The sequence below is a fragment of the Delphinapterus leucas genome, chromosome X, assembly GCF_059928025.1.
Source record: "Delphinapterus leucas isolate spDelLeu-1000000601 "Yukka" chromosome X, BTC_Dleu_Yukka2, whole genome shotgun sequence".
Classification (NCBI taxonomy): domain Eukaryota; kingdom Metazoa; phylum Chordata; class Mammalia; order Artiodactyla; family Monodontidae; genus Delphinapterus; species Delphinapterus leucas.
In genome coordinates, this window is record NC_143150.1 from 111,219,708 (window position 1) to 111,227,949 (window position 8,242).

Consider the following 8,242-nt stretch of genomic DNA (forward strand, 5'->3'; position numbering starts at 1 on the left):
GTAAAGTGAAAAGGGCCATCAGTCTTGCAAAACATCTCCTGGAATGGCCAGCCTCGGAAAGGGGATGTGTTCATTTCTTCTTTCTTGCAGCCATTCACAGGTGGTAGGGTTCCCTGAGGCAGGCCATTATGTATGATTATAATAACAAATGCAATGAAAAGCAAAGGCTAAAGTCAAAGAAACAGATCCAACATGGAGTCAAAACTGGCTCTTTCCTGTTACACCTGTACTTCCGACCAACTGGCTATAAATGAGAGGTAGCCATGACTCCGTCTTTGGGTTAGGTTAATCTGCTACGGCGGCTGTCAGAATTCAGAAAAATAGTCTATGTATTAGCTTACTGGTTTATTACAAAGGATTCGAACAGCCAGATGAAGAGATATATAGGGTGAGGTCTGGAAAGGTCCGGAGAACAGGAGCTTCTTTTTGTCCCCATGGACGTTGGGGTGCACCACCCGCCCAGCATAGGGGTGCATTCTTGTTCACCAACGTAGAAGCTCTCCGAACCCCACCCTTTTGGGTTTTACTGAGGCTTCATTACATGGGCATGATTAATTAAATCACTGGTCATTGATAATTGATTCAACTTCCAGTCTCTCTCCCCTCCCAGGAAATCAGAGGGTGGGGGTGAAAGTTCCAACCCTCTACCACGTGGTTTCAAACACACGCAACCAGCCTCCCATCCTTTCCCAAAGTTAGCTCATTAACATAAATTCAGGTGTGGTTGAAAGGGGCTCGTTATAAATAACAAGATACCCTTTTCCCCTTTATCATTCTGAGACTATTTCAGGAATTGGAGCTATTTGAGGACAAAAGACCAAATGTTATAACAAAAGACTCTCCCAATGCTCTTATGGCTTAGGAAATCACAAGGGATTTAGGAGCCATGAGCCAGGAACAGAGATGAAGATCAAATATATATTCCTTCTTATAAATCACAATATCACAGGGACCAATGGATTCATCAAGAATAGAGTACAGAGAGAAAGTGACACAAGTTTTGCCTTATCACAAAGTAAAATGGAGACTAAGAGTGATGGGCAAACAAGGGCAAATGGCCAAGCACCACCTACACCAGAGAAGTTGAAGCAGCGTCCTTCGGGAACAACCTAGAGAAAGGATCATTAGCAGATGTACAGGTGGCCCGTTGCCCATTCATCCTAGGGCAGCCCATAGAAAACTAACAGGGCTGGATGTCAGATTCTGAGCCTGGTTACAGAAGCACCAGCCCCTGGCTAAGAGTAATCAGAGGCCAGGATTTAATAGCAATATGACTTACCAAAATCTTGCCTCCAACTCTATCCTGTCAGCTCAACATGGAAGAAGCCCCAGGATCTTTACTAGCTGGGTCAGGGTGTTGGGATCTAAGTCTCTGATTGTAGTTAAATGACAGCAAACAGCAACAGGATTCACTATATCAACCATCACAGCTGTGGAAGCAACTGTCACTCTTCTTATACGGGTGGGGATAAGGGATGGCAGGAATCTAAGCCAGCTTCGCAATTGACCTGGGTCATAACTATTTTCCATAGATGTTTGCAGACCATCCCTTTTTGTGGAAGGCCAACTCGCAGGGCATAAAGGTTGGATAAATTAACCCCTACCTTAAGGAAGATTATTTCCGTAAAAACCACTCAAGGAACAAGATTTTGAATTTATCTTAAGAAAAACAAATGAACAATATATTTGGGTAAAGTCAAAACAGAAAGCGACTCTAGTAGGTTTAATCAACAATGCTAATTCTTCAGCCCTCCCTGTGTCCACACTCTTTGCCTGCCGTGTGACTTGGCAGTTCCTCCCTTTAAGAAGTGGAGAATATTTCCCTGCCATTTATTGCTAGGTTCAGCCATTTGACTGTTTTGACGTTAGGATGTTTGCAGATGTGACACAAGCAGACACTTGTAAAATTGCCTGGGAAGTAGGTCTGCTCTCAAATTTCTGCATTGCCAAGAGAAGGATGTTGGGGAGGAAAAACCTTCCCTTCTTTCCGTCTAGGGTCTTTGGCTGGTCTAATAATTAAATTGAAATATAACAGATTAACAGGAGAAAAACAAATTTTGTATGTATGGGAGCCCCAGAAAGACATGAGGCTCCCTGGCAGTCAAGCAATTGAGGCTTCTATACCATCCTGAGCTAAGGGAGAAGGGGGTAGGGGTGTGGGGTTTCAGAGGGGAGGAAGACAATTCACAGGAAGATGAGAAAAGCAAATGTTTGGTAAACAAATGTTTGCCACGCCATGCAGATAAGTCTTCCAGATGTAAAACGTTATCTCTGGTAATAGCTCTCTTCCTGGCACAAGTCGCCTATCTAAATTCTTTCCAGCAGCTAAGGTGGAAGTAAAAAGCTCTTCCTGAGTCTGCTGGGCACCAATTATCTTCAGCTTGAAATAATCCACATGCCAACGTGGCACATCCTGGTGCAGCCTGCCCTGAACCCCTGCAAGAACATGGCCAGCTATACCACTGGTCCCAGGAAGAGGACTGGACACATGTGGATCAGAGCCTCCCACAGCCAAGCGCAGTCTAGATTCTCCAGACACCAGCAGAACCACTCAGCTGACCCCAGCTCAGATCAGCCAACTTCCAATCTGAACCACAGATTCGAAATAATAATTGATTTTTATTTTAAGCACTAAGTTCTGGGGTGACAGCAATAACTCAGTGGTACAATGTTCAAAACTACCTTGAGGAAGTGTCTTCACTTTGAGCACACTAAAAAAGGAAGAGATGACACTGAAGGGCTAAAGGGAAAACTCTTCAGCAATAACATCAGTGCATATAAAGAAAGGTAGCACAAAAGCAATTTCAGCATCTGGAATGCCAGAAATACATAAGTATTGCTAATGAGGGGAAGTAAAACAAGTGTCCCTAGACAAAGCTCAAGAGCCTATCCATAGTCACATGTACCTTTATGTTATTAATATGCCCCACAGACCAGTCTTCATTTTGTCCTTATTAAATCTTTTTAAGTTAACAAGGTTCTTCACTTTATATTGTAAAATAATATATCTTTATCTTCCATAAAGATGTGTGATCATGATAATAGTATTAAGATGATTTATAAGCTAAAGGGAGTGGAAAAAGACCAACTATGCCCATATTTCCATATCTCACAATTACCATCAAATTCATAACACAATTCCATCAAGCTGATGGCACTTAATATATATTAGTTGGTGAACATTTTCATAAGGTGGAAGAAGCAAAATCTGATAAAAGAACTCCACTTTGAAAAAGAAGAAAAAAAAGAAAAAAAAAAAAAAAAGAAAAAAAAAAGAACTCCACTTTGAGGCAAAATTCGTTTATTATTCTGGACACCATCAGTCTCAGAAATTAATTCAACGATTTTTTAGGCCTAGTACATTCGGAGGTTCTTCCTTTGTTTATCAATGAAACTATTCTTTCTGGACAAAACCTTTATCTTACTACTTCTGTTTACACCATGGGATTAGAAGAATCCAGGTAGATATCTAGAATCAGATCAGAACAGGTCAGATGCACCTGTGTGAGCTCTGTATTAGAAATGGAAACTACAAAAGAGAGAGAGAGTTGACTGCTTTCACCAAAAAGCATATAATCCAGTTGTATCATTCAGGGAGACTGAGTATTCAAGGAGTAGAATGGATGGGGTGGGGCAGGGGGGAAGCTGGGGGTATTCTAGATCAGATAGCAATTGGAAAGAAGAAAAGGTAATTTCTAGAGTGATTAAGAAAAGCTCCACGGGGAAACAGTCCATATATCGGGCTTCAGATAGATGGGCTATCTGGCCAGCCAGAGGAAGACACTGATTCAAAAACCAACAACAAAAACAAGAAAACATGACAGAAATAAATGTTATTAAATGAAGACTAATGAAAATTCTTATACTGTTAGAATGATACCTTTTAGACCATGAACAAATATTAATTTCAATCCAATCATGCATCTGAAGATAAATGCTCTTTGCATGACTTATAGTCTCTTATTGTAGAATCCCAAGGACTTCTTCCTATTATGAAACACTTATTGCCCTGTGAATCAGAAGTGAAGATTAAGAATATTTTAAGGAATAAAGAAAGTAACAAAACAAGAGATACATGACTATTGAAACCCAGCAGGACCCTGTGGGGCCCTCATGGGTACAAATCTTTCTGTGTCCCCTCCCCCCTTACTTGTTTGTAGGAAATGGGTTTCATTCAGCCTCCCAGACCTTCCCCGAGTTCCAAAGGACAGATTCAAACTTGTTAATGAGGGAAGGGAGGGGATGCAGAAACAAAGGAGGAGCAGTCAAAAAACAATAGTGCAGCCTTGGGGCAGGGTCCTGGTTCCTCCTCAAGGAATATAGGTAACAATATATCTTTGAGTTCTTCTAGAGGAACTAAGACCCCCACCCAGGTGGAGGATGGTAACTTCAGGCTGAGCACAAGATCCCTGGAGCACCACCCTGTTACCTCACCACCAACCAATCAGAAGAAACTCACACCCTGCAGCCCAAATTTTGCCTATAAAAACTTCCCCCTGAAAACCATTGGGGAGTTCGGGTCTTTTGAGTACAAGCCACCCATTCTCCTTGCTCGGCCCTGCAATAAACCTTTCTCTGGTCCAAACCCCAAACTTCCGTTTGTTTGGCCTCACTGTGTGTCTAGCATGCAAACTTGCATTCAACACTCTCCCAAGGTCAACTAATTTCTGTTCTTTCTTTTCCTGTTCTCCTAGTATCTATCTCTGTCATACCTCTGGTTCCGGAAAATCAGGACTGCACACATTTCTTGCCTTTAAGGAATAGAATCATAGAAACGAACTGAGAATGCCAACTAGCAGGAACCATTAATTGACCCTCATACCAATATTAGACTTCATTGGGCACCAAATAACCTGGAATTCCCTTTCCACCTTTAAAAAATGAATAAAGCAAAATCTAAACTTTTATAGTTACAGCTGTGAGCCAGTAGCTTTTCCTTTCTTCCTTACTTATCATATACAAAACATCTAATCTTCGATATTAAGGACCCCTCCCCTGAACATTTCTGCCTTTTGAGCATATTATTATTAATTACAGAAAGGCTATGGTTGTGATGTAAATAAGCAGTAGGCTTTAAAGCACATTTTCCAACATCCTCTCACGGCTATAGAGGCAGGCAAAGGCAGGTGGTGTGGGCTGGACAGCATGGTGCAGAGGGACAGAAAGACAGAAGGAAATCTGGGGTCTTATTAACCACAATGTCTCCTCCCTGTGTGACAATCCCACTCCTGACAGAGAGCAGAGCTGCACTTTACAAACTTCTGAAAGCTGAAGCTTTCGAGCTAATATTGCTTCAAGGCCCATCATTCTGCCAGAGGTGGCAATACCTTAATTTGTCACTGTCAAGCGGGCAAATTTCTTTAAGGTCTGCTTACTGTTGCTCCATTCTGCCGTCTCTGGACACACCAGCCTGCTAATACAACAAGCATGCTGGAGATCAACTTCAGGGACATCAGACAGAGCCCATTACTCTGAACCGCTCGCCATGTTAACTGTCCCAGCAAGAGTGATGTGACTCAGGTAAGGATATTTGATAGGCACAGGCTGTCCAAATGTGTCCGTGGTCTTGGCCGTGATGCCTTCAGGAGAGGACACTGATGAGCAGATATCTATTTCTCTGACACTGAACATTGAGTTTGAAACACTAATTCATTATATGAGAAATGCTTCATCCTTCTTCCTGTTAGAGGACCCAAATCAATCTCTCAGTGCACAGAGAGAACTGAAGTATGAGCCCAGAGGATTTCTCTCCAGAAGCATCCAGAGAGATTTCCCTTGAGACTGGGTCAAAGGACCCCGTAGAAAATCCCTCTTGATGTTTCCAGGTTCTTTCACCTGCATCTAATTCAAGGGATGCTGCATTAGTTAAGAGGCAAGTACAGCAAAAAGCATTAGGCTCCATGCTCTCCCTGCCACACATACTCTTCCTCCATGCAATTCACCAGCTCCTGTTTTGATGTAAGAGTTTTTCACCAAAGAACAGAACCAGGACAAGATTTTTGTGTCGTTTCCCAAAAGACTATGGGGAAACTAATACTTAACTCTGACACATGATGTAGGAGTGTGCAGTTAAAGGTTGACAGAAGCCAATATTTACAATGTTATTTAGAAATGATAGGACAGTTAGTTATAAAACCTTCCAAAACCTTATAATAACCCTCTTCCAAGGGTCCTTGCTGTGGATCAGCTTACAGTCAGAAATTGCCTTACAACAAAGACATTTAGTGCTTGGATGATGGCAGCAAAATGAGTGAGACATTCAAAACTTCCCCTGCAACCACCCAAAGAGGCAGGCTCTATGCTGAGGCTCACCCTAGGCAAAACACTGCCCCTCGAGGAGCAGGGCCAGACAAGTGAACGTTGCCACGTCATCAGAATTCCATAGGAATCTTTCATCACTAGCGTGAGGATAAAAGTAAGTCAGATTGAGTACTTACAGGCCCCAATATTTAAGGGCACTCCAGTTTATGGTGTGCCTGATATTTTCTTTTTCTTACTACAAATTTCCTCATTTACGCTGCAATCTGCTTTCTCTCTCCCACATTTTTTTTTTTTATTGAAATCACCTTCTAAGAATGGACTTTTTGCTTCATTTCCATTCTGATTGACTTCTAGAGTACTTTTTCCTCTGTTGAATCTTCCCTTGAATCCTCCTTCCTTGGTTTTCTAGAGGTTGTCCTTTTGGGGTTTTCCTGCTCCCTGTCATCCTTCTACTCCTCTGCCATCTCCCTTACCCCCTTGGCTTTCTTGCCCGATCCCTAGGACCAGGCACGTTCCACTCCACAGTCCTCAGACCAGTGCTTTGAACCTGGCTGCCAATTAGAATCATGTGGTGAGATTTTAAAATTCTGATGCCCATGCTGCACCCCAGACCAATTAAATCACTCTCTGGTGGGACACAGGCATTGGAAATTTTTCTTTTTCATTTTTTCCCATTACATTATAAATCACGCACCATGAAATGTACAGATCTCTGATACCACTTGGCAGATGAATACTGTTGTTACACAATACAGAACATTTCTGCTGCCCCAGAAAGTTCCCTCAAGTTCCTGTACAATCAGTCCTCACCCCACTGCCTCCCAACGGTAACCACTGTTTTGATTTTTACCACCACGGATTAGTTTTCCCTATCCTAGAAGTTCCTATGAACAGACCCATAGAGTACACAACTTTTGTGTCTGGCTTCCCTCACTTAACATAATGTTTTCAAGGAGGCCCACCTATGATGTAGCATATATCAGCAGTTTGCTCCCTTTAACTGTTGAGTGGTAATCCCTTCTATGAATATATCCTGATTTCTAGAAGTGCTTATTTTGCTGATGGACATCTGAGTTGTTTCCACTTTGGAGTTATGAATGAGGGGGCTATGAACATTCTTAGACAAGTCTTTCTTCATGGACATCTACGTACTTTCATTTTTCTTGAGTAAATACCTGAGAGTTGAATTGCTGGGGCATATGGTAAATGTATATTTGTTTAGCTTTATAAGAAACTGTCAAAGTGGGTGGTAGCATTTTTAGTGTCTCATCAGCAATCTACGAGAGTTCCTGTTGCTCCACATCTTTGCCAACATTTGATGTTGTTAGTCTTTTTGATTTTAGTTGCTCTAGTGGGTGTGCATGCAGGCATGAGTAGTTTTTCAAGCTTCCCAGGTATTTCCAGTGTATGGCCACGGCTGAGAACCAGAGCATGTCTAGGTCTAAACAATTCCAATTACAAGTGTCCAAAAAGAAAGGTTTACCTTCTGAGCTAATAAGCTCTCCTTCACTATAGAAGTAAGAAAACAGTGTGTGCAAATCAGGAATGGTGTATAGGCAGTACTTCTTAATCTCTGATGTCCACACAGATCCCCTGGGGCTCTTGTTCAAGTGCAGATTCTAATTAAGTGGGTCTGAGATGGGACCTGAGATTCTTCATTTGTAACAGGCTCCCACGTGACGTCAATGCTGCTGGTCTGGAAACCACACTTTGACTAGTAAAGGTATAGAGGCAGTTCCTATATTAGGTAAGAGATTGGAATAAAACTGCAAGTCCTTCCCAAGCTATGATTCTAAATTCCAAAGACATTCACATCCTCCATCCTGATACTTTGCATGGGTTGCAATCTCTGAATATTTCCATTTGGATGCCCAGACATTCTATCAATGCCACATCTGGAAGTAAAGTCATTACACCCCCAAATGCCTGCCTTTCCAAACTTCCCTGTTTATACTTAATTAACATTAAACTTGAAACCCTG